The 16,236-nt window shown below is 36.0% G+C and overlaps 1 non-coding gene across 1 annotated transcript; it reads left to right on the forward strand.

Annotated features, from left to right (window-relative positions):
• The first annotated feature begins 6,788 nt into the window (after positions 1-6,788).
• On the forward strand, positions 6,789-6,892 carry LOC112718827 (small nucleolar RNA R71). Its single transcript, XR_003161154.1, has one exon. It is a non-coding gene; the product is annotated as a small nucleolar RNA R71 (small nucleolar RNA).
• Positions 6,893-16,236: the final 9,344 nt, after the last annotated feature.

Raw genomic sequence — 16,236 nt, forward strand, 5'->3', positions numbered from 1 at the left:
TAAATAATTCAAATTTTATTTAATACTATTTTAAAAATTAAAATTAAAACTAATTTCTAATGAAAGTATTTGAATGCAGAAACATAAATTATTGCTGGAGTTTTAAAACTTAAACAACACAATTTTATAAAGAAATTTTTTGTAAAATAAATAAATAAGGAAGATGTACTAAGTATAAAATAAAAATATGTAAATAGAAGACTCTAGTATTAATATAATTAATTCAATAAAGATTATTCATATTTGTAGTAACACAGAGAGACAGACAGACAGACAGACAGAGAGACACACACAGAGAGAGAGAGAGAGAGAGAGAGAGAGAGAGAGAGAGAGACTATTAGTAATGTATAAAAAGATAGGAGAGTGTTTTTATTGCTGTGTGTATTATTCTTCATATCATACTCTCTATTTATAGGCGTACAAAAGTTAAAATTTTAAATATAATTAACTTCAGTCTTCCTTTGATAATCTGAACTTTTTACTTAAAAAAGTTAGCTGCCCAAACATTAATGGGCATCCACCTCATGCATCCTTATCACAACACTTTCCTTTGGATGACCATTTAGGATTATGCCTCATTAAAATCTTACTAAAGAAAAATTCAAGGGAAAAAAAACTTTAGTAAAGGAGTACAAAATCCTTTATGATGGAGACTACCTCATTAAAAACTTTGTCAAGAAAAATTCAATGAGAAAAAACTTGACCAAAGGAAAAAGAGTACAGTCTCCCTCTCTTGTCGACATTATTTAATATCTCGAGATCGGCGCATCCTAATTTGATGTACCAATCTTTCAAAAGAGGATTTCGGGAGTGACTTTGTAAATAAATCTGTTAGATTGTCACGTGAGCGGATCTGTTGGACCTCAATTGCTCCTTGATTTTGAAGATTATGAGTGAAGAAGAATTTGGGAGAAATATGCTTTGTTCTATCACCTTTGATATATCCACCTCTAAGCTGAACAATTCATGCTGTATTATCTTCAAACAGAACAGTTGGAGCTATCTTATGATTAATCAGTTCACATGATGACGCAATATATTGGATCAAACTCTTGAGCCAAAAACACTAGCGACTAGCTTCATCTATCCCTAGTATTTCAACATGATTAGAGGATGTTGCGGCAATCGTCTATTTTGTGGACCTCTATGATATAGTTGTACCACCCTATGTGAACAATTATCCTGTTTGAGATCTTCCTTTGTGTGGATCAAACAAGTATCCAACATCTGTATAGCCAACTAATTGTAACTTGGATTCATATGGATAAAACAGACCCATATCAATCGTTCCATGAAGATATCGAAAAATTTGTTTGATTCCATTCCAATGTCTCTTGGTTGGAGAGGAACTATACCTTGCTAGTAAATTCACCACAAATGATATGTCAGGCTGTGTATTATTAGCAAGATACATTAGTGATCCAATGGCAATAAGATATGGTAGTTCAAGACCAAGGATATCTTCATTTTCTTCTTTAGGACGGAATTGATCTTTTTCCACATCTAAAGACCTTACGATCATTTGGGTACTTGATAGGCGAAATTGTGATCATCAACAATGGCTCCAAAAACTTAGTGCTCTCAAATGTGAACCACACTTTGTCACAACTCCACACAACTAACCAGCAAGTGCACTGGGTCGTCCAAGTAATACCTTACGTGAGTAAGGGTCGATCCCACGGAGATTGTTGGTATGAAGCAAGCTATGGTCATCTTGTAAATCTCAGTCAGGCGGATAATAAATGGTTATGGAGTTTTCGAATAATAATTATAAATAAACAGAAAATAAAGATAGAGTTACTCATGTAATTCAATGGTGAGAATTTCAGATAGGCGTATGAAGATGCTATGCTCCTTTTGAATCTCCGCTTTCCTACTGCCTTCATCCAATCCTTCTTACTCCTTTCCATAGCAAGCTATATGTAGGGCATCACCATTATCAATGGCTACATCCCATTCTCTCAGTGAAAATGGTCCAAATGCTCTGTCACAGCACGGCTAATCATCTGTCGGTTCTCGATCATGTCGGAATAGAATCCATTGATTCTTTTGCGCTTGTCATCACGCCCAACAATGCGAGTTTAAAGCTCGTCACAGTCATTCAATCCCTGAATCCTACTCGGAATACCACAGACAAGGTTTAGACTTTCTGGATTCTCATGAATGCCGTCATCACTTCTAGCTTATACCACGAAGATTCTGATCAAAAAATCCAAGAGATATGCGCCCGGTCTAAGGTAGAACAGAAGTGGTTGTCAGTCACGCGTTCATAGGTGAGAATGATGATGAGTGTCACGGATCATCACATTCATCATGGTGAAGTGCAACGAATATCTTAGAAAAGGAATAAACTGAATTGAATAGAAAATATTAGTAATTGCATTGAAACTCGAGGTACAGTAGAGCTCCACACCCTTAATCTATGGTGTGTAGAAACTCCACCATTGAAAATACATAAGTGATGAAGGTCCAGGCATGGCCGAATGGCCAGCCCCCAAAATATGATATGAAATTCGGAAATAGGGAGAAGGACCAGATATGTGGTCAAAGACGACTAATACAATAGTAAAATGTCTTATTTATACTAGACTAGCTACTAGGGTTTACAGAAGTAAGTAATTGATGCAGAGATCCACTTATGGGACCCACTTGGTGTGTGCTTGGGCTGAGCTTGAGCTTTACACGTGCAGAGGCTTCTTTTGGAGTAGAACGCCAAGTTGTAACGTGTTTTTGGCGTTCAACTCTGGTTCGTGACGTGTTTCTGGCGTTTGACTCCAGAATGCAACATGGAACTGGCGTTGAGCGCCAGTTTGTGTCGTCTAATCTCAAATAAGTATGGACTATTTGATGGAAAGCTCTGGATTTCTACTTTCCAACATCGTTGATAGCGCACCATTTGGAGTTCTATAGCTCCAGAGAATCCATTTCGAGTGCAGGGAGGTCAGAATCCAACAGCATCAGCAATCCTTTGTCAGCCTTCTTATCAGAGTTTTGCTCAGGTCCCTCAATTTCAGCCAGAAAATAACTGAAATCACAGAAAAAATACACAAACTCATAGTAAAGTCCAGAAATGTGAATTTAGCATAAAAACTAATGAAAACATCCCTAAAAGTAGCTAGATCCTACTAAAAACTACCTAAAAATAATGCCAAAAAGTGTATAAATTATCCGCTCATCACAACACCAAACTTAAATTGTTGCTTGTCCCCAAGCAGCTGAAAATCAATTAGGATAAAAAGAAGAGAATATACTATAAAGTTCAAAATATCAATGAATATTAGTTCTAACTAGATGAGCGGGACTTTAGCTTTTTGCTTCTGAACAGTTTTGGCATCTCACTTTATCCTTTGAAGTTTAGAATGATTGGCATCTCTAGGAACTTAGAATTTCAGATAGTGTTATTGATTCTCCTAGTTATGTTTGTTGATTCTTGAACACAGCTACTTTTATGAGTCTTGGCCGTGGCCCTAAGCACTTTGTTTTCCAGTATTACCACCGGATACATAAATGCCACAGACACATGACTGGGTGAACCTTTTCAGATTGTGACTCAGCTTTGCTAAAGTCCGCAGTTAGAGGTTTCCAGAGCTCTTAAGCACACTCTTTTTGCTTTGGATCACGACTTTAACCACTCAATCTCAAGCTTTTCACTTAGACCTGCATGCCACAAGCACATGGTTAGGGATAGCTTGATTTAGCCGCTTAGGCCTGGATTTTATTTCCTTGGGCCCTCCTATCCATTGATGCTCAAAGCCTTGGATCCTTTTTATCCTTGCCTTTTGGTTTTAAGGGCTATTGGCTTTTTCTGCTTGCTTTTTCTTTTTCTTTCTATTTTTTCGCCAAATTTTTTTTCGCAAGCTTTTTCTTTTTCTTGCTTCAAGAATCAATTTCATGATTTTTCAGATTATCAATAACATTTCTCTTTGTTCATCATTCTTTCAAGAGCCAACAATTTTAACATTCATAAACAACAAGATAAAAAATATGCACTGTTCAAGCATTCATTCAGAAATAAAAAAGTATTGTCACCACATCAATATAATTAAACTAAATTCAAGGATAAATTCGAGACTCATGTACTTCTTGTTCTTTTGTATTAAAAACATGTCTCATTTAAGAAAGGTGAAGGATTCATGGAATTATTCATAGTCTTAAGACATAGACACTACATACTAATGATCATGAAGTAGAGACACAAAACATAAACAAACATATAGCATAAAAACCGAAAACAAACAATAGAGAAACAAGAACAAGGAATGAGTCCACCTTAGTGATGGTGGCGCCTTCTTCTTGAAGAACCAATGGTGCTCTTTTGAGCTCCTCTATGTCTCTTCCTTGCTTCTGTTGCTTGATCCCTAGTGATTTTGGTGCTCCTATCCTTAGTTGCTCCCAATAGTTGTGTGGAGGAAAAGTTATCCCTTGAGGCATCTCAGGGATTTCTTGATGAGATCCATGAGTGGGCTCTCTTGATGTGCATTCAAATGCTCTATTACTGAGCTATGAACCCTTGAGATGAATCTCTCCATCTCCCATGACTCAAAGGTGGAAGCAATTACTTTCCGTTTTCTCTTTTCTTGAGGTTTCTCTGGCCTTAAGTGCCATCAATGGTTATGTAAAACGCCATCTGAGTGCAATCCTGGCATTTAACGCCAGATTGATGCTTGTTTCTGGCGTTAAACGCCAGCTTTATGCTTGTTCTGGGCATTCAACGCCCATCTGCAGCATGTTTCTGGCGTTGAACGACAGCTTTCCTCAATGTGCAATCCTGGCATTTAAACGCCAGATTGCTGCATGTTTCTGGCGTTCAACGCCAGATCCATGCTCTATTCTGGCATTGAACGCCAGCCAGATGCTCCTTACTGGCGTTCAAATGCCAGTAAGCCCTTCCTCCAGGGTGTGCTGTTTCTTCTGCTGTTTTTTATTCTATTTTTAATTTTGGTATTTATTTTGTGACTCCACATGATCATGAACCTAATAAAACACAAAAGAACAATAAAAGAAAAATAAAATTAGATAAATAAAAATTGGGTTGCCTCCCAATAAGCGCTTCTTTAATGTCAATAGCTTGACAGTGGGTTCTCATGGAGCCCCACAGGTGTTCAGGTCAATGTTGTAGACTCCCAACACCAAACTTAGAGTTTGGATATGGGGTTTTAACACCAAACTTAGAGTTTGGTTGTGGCCTCCCAATACCAAACTTAAAGTTTGATTGTGGGGGCTTTGTTTGACTCTGTACTGAGAGAAGCTTTTCATGCTTCCTCTCTATTATTACAGAAGAACACCCTTGGGTTTTAAACACAAGGTAGTCCCCATTCAATTGAAGGACTAATTCTCCTCTGTTAACATCTATCACAGCTCCTGCTGTGGCTAGGAAAGGTCTTCCAAGGATGGTGCATTCATTATCCTCCTTCCTATTGTCTAAGATTATGAAATCAGCAGGGATGTAAAGGCCCTCAACCTTTACTAACACATCCTCTACCAATCCATACGCCTGTCTTACTGACTTATCTGCCATTTGTAATGAAAATATGGCAAGTTGTACCTCAATGATCCCCAGCTTCCCTATTACAGAGAGTGGCATAAGATTTATGCTTGACCCCAGGTCACACAGAGCCTTTTCAAAGGTCATGGTGCCTATGGTACAGGGTATTAAGAATTTTCCAGGATCTTGTCTCTTTTGAGGTAAAGTTTGCCGAACCCATGTATCCAGTTCACTAATGAGCAAGGGAGGTTCACCTTCCCAAGTCTCATTACCAAACAATTTGGCATTCAGCTTCATAATGGCTCCTAGATATTGAGCAACTTGCTCTCCAGTTACATCTTCATCCTCTTCAGAGGAAGAATAGTCTTCAGAGCTCATGAATGGTAGAAGGAGGTTTAATGGAATCTCTATGGTCTCTATATGAGCCTCAGATTCCTTTAGGTCCTCAATAGGGGACTCCTTCTTGCCTGAGAGATGTCCCATGAGGTCTTTCTCATTGGGATTCATGTCCTCTCCTTCCTCCCTAGGTTCAACCATGTTGATTATGTCAATGGCCTTGCACTCTCTTTTTGAATTTTCTTCAGTATTGCTTGGGAGAGTACTAGGAGGAGTTTCAGTGACTTTCTTACTCAGCTGGCCCACTTGTGCCTCCAAATTTCTAATGGAGGACCTTATCTAACTCATGAAACTTAAAGTGGCCTTAGACAGATCAGAGACTAAGTTTGCTAAATTAGAGGTGCTCTGCTCAGAATTCTCTGTCTGTTGCTGAGAAGATGATGGATAAGGCTTGATATTGCTGAGCCTATTTCTTCCACCATTATTAAAGCCTTATTGAGGCTTTTGTTGATCCTTCCATGAGAAATTTGGATGATTTCTCCATGATAAATTATAGGTGTTTCCATAAGGTTCACCCATGTAATTTACCTGTGCTATTGCAGGGTTCTCAGGATCATAAGCTTCTACTTCAGAAGATGCCTCTTTAGTACTATTGGATGCATTTTGCCATCCATTCAGACTTTGAGAAATCATGTTGACTTGTTGAGTCAACATTTTGTTCTGAGCCAATATGGCATTCAAAGCATCAATTTCAAGAACTCCCTTCCTCTGAGGCGTCCCATTATTCACGAAATTCCTCTCAGAAGTGTACATGAATTGGTTATTTACAACCATTTCAATAAGTTCCTGAGCTTCTGCAGGTGTTTTCTTTAGGTGAATGGATCCACCTGCAGAATGGTCCAATGACATCTTAGAGAACTCATACAGACCATAATAGAATATATCTATCATGGTCTACTCTGAAAACATGTCAGAAGGACACTTTTTGGTCATCTGCTTGTATCTTTCCCAAGCTTCATAGAGGGATTCACCATCTTTTTGCTTGAAGGTCTGAACATCCACTCTAAGCTTGCTCAGCTTTTGAGGAAGAAAGAACTTAACCAAGAAGGCCGTGACCAGCTTATCCCAAGAGTCCAGGCTATCCTTAGGTTGTGAGTACAACCATGTTCTAGCTTTGTCTCTTACAGCAAAAGGGAAAAGCATGAGCCTGTAGACTTCAGGATCTACTCCATTAGTCTTAACAGTCTCATAGATCTGCAAGAACTCAGTTAAAAATTAGTAGGGATCTTCTGATAGAAGTCCATGAAACTTGCAGTTCTATTGCATTAGAGCAACTAATTGAGGCTTCAGCTCAAAATTGTTTGCTCCAATGGCAGGAATTGAGATGCTTCTTCCATCAAATTTGGAAGTAGGTGTAGTATAATCACCAAGCATCCTCCTTGCATTATTGTTGTTGGGTTCGGCTGCCATATCCTTTTCTTGTTCGAAAATCTCAGTAAGGTTGTCTTTGGATTGTTGTATTTTAGCTTCTCTTAATTTCCTTTTCAGAGTCCTTTCAGGTTCAGGATCAGCTTCAACAAGAATGCCTTTTTCCTTGTTTCTGCTCATATGAAAGAGAAGAGAACAGAAGAAGAAGAGGAATCCTCTATGTCACAGTATAGAGATTCCTTTATGTTAGTAGAAGAAGAAAGGAATAGAAGAAGGAAAAGGTAAGAATCCAAACACAAGGGTAAGGATAGGTTCAGATTCTTGAGATGAAGAGAAGTGTTAGTAAATAAATAAATAAATAAATAGAAGAAGATGAAGGGGAGAATTTTTCGAAAATTAATTTTTAAAAAGAGTTAGTGATTTTTGAAAATTAAAAGAAGAATTAAAATTAAAATTAAAAATTAAAACAATTAATTAATTAAAAAGAATTTTTGAAAAAGAGGGAGGTCTTTTCGAAAATTAGAAAGAGAAAAATTGTTACGTGGTTTTGAAAAAGATAAGGGATAAACAAAAAGTCAAATAGTTAGTTGAAAAAAATTTGAAATTTAATTTTGAAAAGATAAGAAGTTTGGAAGATATTTTGAAATCAAATTTTTGAAAAAGATAAAATTTTGAAAAAGATATGATAGAAAAGATATGATTAAAAAGATATGGTTAAAAAAATTTTAATTTTTAAAATTAAAATTAATTACTTGACTAACAAGAAACTAAAAGATATGATTCTAGAATTTAAAGATTGAACCTTTCTTAACAAGAAAGTAACAAACTTCAAATTTTTGAATCAATCACATTAATTGTTAGCAAAGTTTCGAATATTTGAAATAAAATTTAGAAAAAATATTTTAAAAAAAATGTTTTCAAATTTTCAGAAATCATAAAAAAATGAAAAAATTTTTTTGAAAAGATAGGGTTTTTAAAATTGAAAATTTGACTTGACTTACAAGAAACAACTAATTTTAAAATTTTTTGACTAAGTCAACTCAAATTTTTGAAATTTTGAGAGAAAAAAGGAAAAGATATTTTTTATTTTTGAATTTTTTATGATGAGAAAGAAAAACACAATTATGACCCAAAACATAAAAATTTTGGATCAAAACACATGATGCATGCAAGAACACTATGAATGTCAAGATGAACACCAAGAACACTTTGAAGATCATGATGAACATCAAGAACATATTTTTGAAAAAAATTTTGATGCAAAGACAACATGCAAGACACCAAACTTAGAAATCTTTAATGCTTAGACACTATGAATGCAAAAATGCACATGAGAAACAACAAAAGACACAAAACAAGAAAACATCAAGATCAAACAAGAAGACTTACCAAGAACAACTTGAAGATCATGAAGAACACCATGCATGAATTTTCGAAAAATGCAAGAAAAAGATGAACATGCAATTGACACCAAACTTAAAACATGGCACAAGACTCAAACAAGAATCACAAAATATTTTTGGTTTTTATGATTTTATGATTTTTTTGGATTTTTTTTTATATTTTTTTGAAAAACATATAGGAAAAAGAAAATAAGAAATTCAAAAATTTTTAAGAAGAATTCCAAGAATCTTTCAATGTTAGCCTAAAGCTCCAATTCAAGGGTTGGATATGGCTTAATAGCCAGCCAGCTTTAGGATATAAATCAGGCATGCAACAGCTGAAATTTCAATTAACTTGCCTCTATGCTGATGATTGGAAGCCTCAGTACAAAAGAATTAAACATGGCTTTACAGCTAACCAGGCTTCAACATGCTTCCATGAAACTCTAGAATTCATTCTTAAAAAATTTAGAATAATTTTTTAAAACAAAAGGGAAAATATTTTTTTTGAAAGATTTTTGAAAATTTTTTTAAAATAAAACAAAAAAGAAAATTACCTAATCTGAGCAACAAGATGAATGGTCAGTTGTCCAAACTTGAACAATCCCCGGCAACGGCGCCAAAAACTTGATAGGCGAAATTATGATCATCAACAATAGCTCCAAAAACTTGGTGCTCTCAAACGTGAATCACACTTTGTCACAACTCCACACAACTAACCAGCAAGTGCACTGGGTCGTCCAAGTAATACCTTACGTGAGTAAGGGTCGATCCTACGGAGATTGTTGGTATGAAGCAAGCTATGGTCATTTTGTAAATCTCAGTCAGGCGGATAATAAATGGTTATGGAGTTTTCGAATAATAATTATAAATAAATAGAAAATAAAGATAGAGGTACTCATGTAATTCAATGGTGAGAATTCCAGATAGGCGTATGAAGATGCTGTGCTCCTTTTGAATCTCTGCTTTCCTACTGCCTTCATCCAATCCTTCTTACTCCTTTCCATGGCAAGCTGTATGTAGGGCATCACCGTTGTCAATGACTACATCTCATCCTCTCAGTGAAAATGGTCCAAATGCTCTGTCACAGCACGGCTAATCATCTGTCGGTTCTCGATCATGTCGGAATAGAATTCATTGATTCTTTTGCGCTTGTCATCACGCCCAACAAACGCGAGTTTGAAGCTCGTCACAGTCATTCAATCCCTAAATCCTACTCGGAATACCACAGACAAGGTTTAGACTTTCTGGATTCTCATGAATGCCGCCATCAATTCTAGCTTATACCACGAAGATTCTGATCAAGGAATCCAAGAGATATGCGCCCGGTCTAAGGTAGAACAGAAGTGGTTGTCAGTCACGCGTTCATAGGTGAGAATGATGATGAGTGTCACGGATCATCACATTCATCATGGTGAAGTGCAACGAATATCTTAGAAAAGGAATAAACTGAATTGAATAGAAAATATTAGTAATTGCATTGAAACTCGAGGTACAGCAGAGCTCCACACCCTTAATCTATGGTGTGTAAAAACTCCACCATTGAAAATACATAAGTGATGAAGGTCCAGGCATGGCCGAATGGCAAGCCCCCAAAATATGATATGAAATTCGAAAATAGAGAGAAGGACCAGATATGTGGTCAAAGACGACTAGTACAATAGTAAATTGTCTTATTTATACTAGACTAGCTACTAGGGTTTACAGAAGTAAGTAATTGATGCAGAGATCCACTTCCGGGGCCCACTTGGTGTGTGCTTGGGCTGAGCTTGAGCTTTACACGTGCAGAGGCTTCTTTTGGAGTAGAACGCCAAGTTGTAACGTGTTTTTGGCGTTCAACTCTGGTTCGTGACGTGTTTCTGGCGTTTGACTCCAGAATGCAACATTGAACTGGCGTTGAGCGCCAGTTTGTGTCGTCTAATCTCAAATAAAGTATGGACTATTATATATTGCTGGAAAGCTCTAGATGTATACTTTCCAACAACATTGAGAGCGCGCCATTTGAAGTTCTGTAGCTCCAGAAAATCCATTTCGAGTGCAGGAAGGTCAGAATCCAACAGCATCAGCAGTCCTTTGTCAGCCTTCTTATCAGAGTTTTGCTCAGGTCCCTCAATTTCAGCCAGAAAATACCTGAAATCACAGAAAAATACACAAACTCATAGTAAAGTCTAGAAATGTGAATTTAGCATAAAAACTAATGAAAACATCCCTAAAAGTAGCTAGATCCTACTAAAAACTACCTAAAAATAATGCCAAAAAGCGCATAAATTATCCGCTAATCAGTACTTAATGGATGTGACTTATCCATATAAAATCTCTTTAAGATCTTTTTGATGTATGTTGTTTGATGAATAAAGATCCCATTTTTTGTATGCTCGATCTGCAGGTTGAGACAAAATTTAGTCTTTCCAAGATCTTTCATCTCAAATCTTCTTTTAGAGCCTTTATAATTATTGGAATCTCTTCAGGAGTTCCAATGATATTCAAATCATCAATGAACACAGCAATTCTAATGAATCCAGATACAGATTTCATTATGAAAACACATGGACAGATATCCTCATTCTTGAATCCATTTTTGGCCAGATACTCAGTAAGGCGATTATACCACATTCGTCTAGATTGCTTTAGACCATATAAAGATCTTTGCAATTTAACTGAGTATAACCCCTGCAAATATTCATTGGATGGTTTAGACACCTTTAGTCTTTCAGGGACTTTCATATAGATATCATGATCTAATGATCCATATAAATAGGCTATTACCGCATCTACTATAGGGGAATATGTTTCTTCATAATCTATACCGAGCCTTTGTGAAAAACTTTGTACCACAAGTTGAAACTTGTAATGTACAACTTCATTTTTCTCATTTCGTTTTCTCACAAATACCCACCTGTATCCAACAGGTTTTACATCTTCTGGTGTTTAGACTACAGGTCCAACGACTTCACGTTTTGCAAGTGAGTCTAACTCAACCTTCATAGCTTCTTCCCATTTCGGCCAATCATTCTTTTATCGATATTCTTCGATTGTTCTTGGCTAGAGATCCTTACTTTCATGCATGATATTTAATGCGACATTATATGCAAATATTTCATTGACAATTGTCTTATTTCGGTCTCATTTTTCTCCTGTAAAGACATCATTTATCAAGATCTCATCATTTTCACAATTTTCATGTACCTGAACGTCTTCTGGCGTCAAAATTATATCAGAATTTTGGACAAGTCCAGGTGTCTTTACTATGTCTTTATCCTTTTCAACAAGAATAGTATTTACCTCTTTTCCTTTCCGAGAATTTTTGTCTTTAGAATCGATAGGCCTACCACGTTTGTGACATGAATTTGCTTCGGTGGCAATTTGTCCGACTAGGACATTAATTCGAATTGGAGCATTTTCAGCTGGTATATAGGATTTAGTTATCCTTTTTGTATTGGAAAATACATCAGGTAATTCATTTGCTATTCTTTGCAAATGTATAATCTTTTGAACTTCTAGTTCACCTTGCCCTGATCGAGGATCTAAATGCATTAAGGATGATGCATTCCAATTAAGTTCTTTTTTAGAAAGCTTATTCTCTCCCCCTAATGTTGAAAATTTTGATTCATCAAAATGACAATCCATAAATCTGGCTTTAAATACATCTCCAGTTTGTATCTCAAGATATCTCACTATAGAGGGAGAATCATATCCAACATATATTCCCAATTTTCTTTGGGGTCCCATTTTGGTGCGAGAAGGTAGTGCAATGGGAACATATATCACACATCTGAATATTCTTAAATGGAAAATATTTGGCTGCTGGCCAAAAGTTAATTACATGGGAGAGAACTGATGGTAATTTGTTGGCCTCAAACGAATAAGTGCTGCGGCATGTAAAATAGCAAGCCCCCAAACCGAAGTTGAGAGATTTGTTCTCATAAGTAAGGGTCTAGCAATTAATTGGAGGTGTTTAATAAGTGATTCTGCCAACCCATTTTGTGTGTGGACATGAGCTACTGGATGCTTAACGCTTATTCCGTTAGCCATACAATAAGCATCAAAGGCTTGGGAAGTAAATTCACTAGCATTATCAAGACAAATTACTTTGATTGGATTTTTTGGAAACTGTGCCTTTAATCGAATAATTTGAGCAAGTAATCTCGCAAACGCCAGGTTGCGAGAAGACAATAAATACACATGTGACCATCTCGAAAATGCGTCTATTAGGACCATCAAATATCTAAAAGATCCACATGGTGGATAAATAGGTCCACATATATCACCTTGAATCCTTTCTAGAAATTTAAGGGACTCAAGTCCAATCTTTACTGGTGATGGCCTTAAAATTAGCTTTCCTTGAGAACATGCAGTACAACAAAATTCATTGGATTTAAGAATCTTCTGGTTCTTTAGTGAATGTCCATAGGAGTTTTCAATAATTTTTTGCATCATGGTTGTTCCCGGATGACCCAATCGATCATCCCAAGTTATGAATTCATTTGGGCTAGTAAACTTCAGGTTTACAATGGCATGTGATTCAATTGCACTAATTTTAGTATAATATAACCCAGATAAAAATGAGGGTAACTTTTTTAATATAACCTTTTTATTTGAATCATGAGTTGTGATACATAAGTACTCATGATTTTTCTCATTCATTGTTTCAATATGATATCCATTTCGGCGAATATCTTTAAAACTCAATAAGTTTCTTAGAGACTTATTAGACAATAGTGCATTATTTATTATGAATTTTGTTTCTCCGAGAAACAAAATTATAGCTCTTCCAAAACCTTTTATCACATTGTCTGAGCCAATAATAGTATTAACATATTCTTCTTTTGGCACAAGATGAGTAACATATATATTACTTTTGAGAATAGTATGCAAACTTACACAATCCGCAAGGCAAACATCTTCACTATATGTCCTTGCCATTTTCTTCAAAGAGAAATAATAAAATAAGTAGAAATATTTGTACAGTAAAATTATTTTATTGATTGAAAATATTTTTCTAAGAAGTATAGTATATATTAAAAATTTTATTATTATTATCTTGGCACATTCAATAATTTTGAAATTCATAAATATAAATATTTTATCAAACATTATTTATATTCATCACACTTGAAATTCAAATGCATAGAAAATAAAACTTAACAAGAAGTTTCTTACATTATTTATTTACATGAATACTTAACAATCCCATATATTAAACTATTCCATCATTGATCAAATGACCAATATTTTCTTCAAGATTCTCAAAGAAATCAGATACTTCATAATGAATGGTGTAATTTTCAGCATCATTTGAAACAAAATTTGTCTCCTTTCCTTTGTCATCCTTTTTCAAAGATGCTTGATAAAGATCGACTAGGTGCCTTGAGGTACAATAGGTATGCAACCAATGGCCCTTTCTGATGAGCAAATATTTTATACGCTTTTTGGGGGTATTTTCATGTAGTTTTTAGTATGTTCTAGTTAGTTTTTAATATATTTTTATTAGTTTTTAGGAAAAATTCATATTTCTGGACTTTACTATGAGTTTGTGTGTTTTTCTGTGATTTCAGGTATTTTTTGGCTAAAATTGAGGGATCTGAGCAAAAATCTGATTCAGGATGAAAAAGGACTGCTGATGTTGTTGGATTCTGACCTCCCTACACTCGGAATAGATTTTTTGGAGCTACAAAAGTCCAATTGGCGCGCTCTCAATTGGGTTGGAAAGTAGACATCTAGGGCTTTCCAGCAATATATAATAGTTTATACTTTTCTCGAAGATAAACGGCATAAACTGGCGTTTAATACTAGTTCCATGTTCCATTTTGGCGTTAAACGCTAGAAACAGGTTACAACCTGGCGTTTAACTCCAGAAACAGCCTATGCACGTGTAAAGCTCAAAGCTCAGCCCCAGCACACACCAAGTGGGCCCCAGAAGTGAATTTCTATACTATCTATCTCAGTTTACTCATTTTCTATAAACCTAGGTTACTAGTTTAGTATAAAAACAACTTTTAGAGGTTTACTGGGTACCTCATGACATTTTTAGATCTGAACTTTGTACTTTTTGACGGCATGAGTCTCTAAACTCCATTGTTGGGGGTGAGGAGCTCTGCTGTGTCTCGATGGATTAATGCAATTATTTCTATTTTCTATTCAAACACGATTGTTTCTATCCAAGATATTCATTCGCACTTCAATATGACGAATGTGATGATCCGTGCACTCATCATCATTCTCAACCTATGAACGCGTGCCTGAAAATCACCCCATTCTACCTTAGATTGAATGAGTATCTCTTAGATCCCTTAATCAGAGTCTTCGTGGTATAAGCTAGAATCCATTGGCAGCATTCTTGAGAATCCGAAAAGTCTAAACCTTGTCTGTGGTATTCCGAGTAGGATTCAGGGATTGGATGACTGTGACGAGCTTCAAACTCACAAGGGTTGGGCATAGTGACAGACGCAAAAGGATCGATAGATCCTATTCCAACATGAGTGAGAACCGACAAATGATTAGCCGTGCGGTGACAGCACACCTGGACCATTTTCACTGAAAGGATGGATGGTAGCCATTGACAACGGTGACCCACCAAACATACAGCTAGCCATAGGAGGGAACTTGCGTGCGTGAAGACGAAGACAGGAAGAAAGCAGAGATTCAGAAGACAAAGCATCTCCAAAGCTCCAACATATTCTCCATTACTGCATAACAAGTATTTATTTCATGCTCTTTTGTTCATTTGCAAGTCAACTGATAATTATAACTGATATCCTGACTAAGAGTTACAAGATAACCATAACTTGCTTCAAGCCAACAATCTCCGGGGGATCGACCCTTACTCACGTAAGGTATTACTTGGACGACCCAGTGCACTTGCTGGTTAGTTGTGCGAAGTTGTGAAGAATTGTGATTTCCAATTTCGTGCACCACTTTCCACCACAACGGAAACATTTATCATCTGTTGATTTATTTTACCCGTTATTTCTTTCTTTATCCTATTTCTGGTGAGATCCTTTCTTGTGAACATAATTTTTTTTTCTTCCATAATTTTTGTTGTTTCAAAAACCTTGCCATTTACCTCTTCTAGGGTTATGATTTACCGCATTTGCTTCAGAAAATGGGGTGGCGCCAACTGGGCGTGATTCATGATTTTTTAAAAGTAACTCATTGTTGCGTTCAACAATAAAGTAAGAAATTAACTATAATATTGTTTAAATTTTATTTCTCGATACTACTACTACTAGAGCACATTCGAGGTATGGAAAGTTGAGAAAGTTTTCTCTAACATATCATTATTAGTTATCTTTTTCCCACATAATTTCATTTGTGAGGTGATTCGAAACATTGCTGAATTATATTCTCGTGTGGATTTAAAATCCTATAGACGCAAGTGCATCCATTCATATCGGGTTTTAAGAAGTATCACTGTCTTTTGATGATTATACCTTTCTTCAAGGTTTTTCAACAGATCTTCAAGATCTTTTAATGTGAGATATTCATTTTTCAATCCTTTGTCAAGATGACGACAAAAGAAGATCATGACTTTGGCTTTATCCTTTTAGGATGCATTATTTTCGGCCTTAATGGTATCTACAAGATCCATTAAATCAAGATGGATTT

Source organism: Arachis hypogaea, chromosome 10, assembly GCF_003086295.3.
Source record: "Arachis hypogaea cultivar Tifrunner chromosome 10, arahy.Tifrunner.gnm2.J5K5, whole genome shotgun sequence".
Lineage (NCBI taxonomy): Eukaryota > Viridiplantae > Streptophyta > Magnoliopsida > Fabales > Fabaceae > Arachis > Arachis hypogaea.